Genomic DNA, 891 nt, shown 5'->3' with positions numbered 1-891 from the left:
GTGTTACTTGATGCTGAGTAGGGTCTATTTAGTGAACATCTGGTTCCACAAGAAAGGCAAACAATGTTTTGATTGGCCAAGTAGGGACATGGAAACTTCAGTGCTCGACTCCACAGTAGAGAGTCGTCAAGGTGATGAAGCACATTAGAGGACCCTGTCTGTGATCATAAAAGAAGAGTTAGTGGCTCCTGTGTTGATGTGATTGTTCCAGTCCACACTTTATCCTATAATGCCATCACATTTCAGCTTTGTTGGCAAGAGACAGATTTCAAATGCAGTATATAAAAAGGAAATCTGCAAAACACTTAAATCCTGTGAAATGAAACGTAGAGCATATTTTATGTGTGACAGTTTCAGTTTAAATGAAGAAAAAAGAGAATACAAATTTTGCAAAGTAGTTTTATTCAAAAATTACATTTAATGTTTTATTATTTATGTTTCACTTGAATATTGTAAAGTCTTGGAGTTAAAATGTGTCATAACCATATGTCTGCCTGTAAAACAAAAGGCTTACAGTTATACTCTAGAATGTAATTTCAATGCTGAACAAGTGGAATAGGCATGCTGTAAAATCACTGCTGGATACATAATGAGAAAAAGATAAAACAAGATACTTATGTATTGATTGACATATTTTACATTTCTACCCTTCTCTAAATCCCATTACACTTTTACATGGCAAATGTGTAAAAGGTAAACCATTTTTATTTTAAATATCACAGGTTTTTATTGCATATTGCAGCAAACGGTAAAAAAGAAAAGGCCAAAAACAAACAAATCTATTATCAGTTTTAAATGAATTGTCAATATGATTAACATTCTATCTACAATTACATCATCATGATAGATAGATATATAGATAGATAGATAGATAGATAGATAGATAGATAG

At 32.0% G+C, this 891-nt stretch overlaps 1 long non-coding RNA gene across 1 annotated transcript in view; it reads right to left on the bottom strand.

Moving 5' to 3' along the window:
* Window positions 1-384: 384 nt before the first annotated feature.
* Window positions 385-891, bottom strand: part of LOC116671991 (uncharacterized) — a 17954-nt gene continuing 17447 nt past the window's right edge. The window contains exon 3 of the long non-coding RNA XR_004327438.1: window positions 385-575. This is a non-coding gene — a long non-coding RNA (uncharacterized LOC116671991). The remainder of the gene's footprint in view (window positions 576-891) is intronic.

The sequence above is a fragment of the Etheostoma spectabile genome, chromosome 3 (assembly GCF_008692095.1).
Source record: "Etheostoma spectabile isolate EspeVRDwgs_2016 chromosome 3, UIUC_Espe_1.0, whole genome shotgun sequence".
NCBI lineage: Eukaryota > Metazoa > Chordata > Actinopteri > Perciformes > Percidae > Etheostoma > Etheostoma spectabile.
This window is presented reverse-complemented; position numbering and strand designations above follow the sequence as displayed.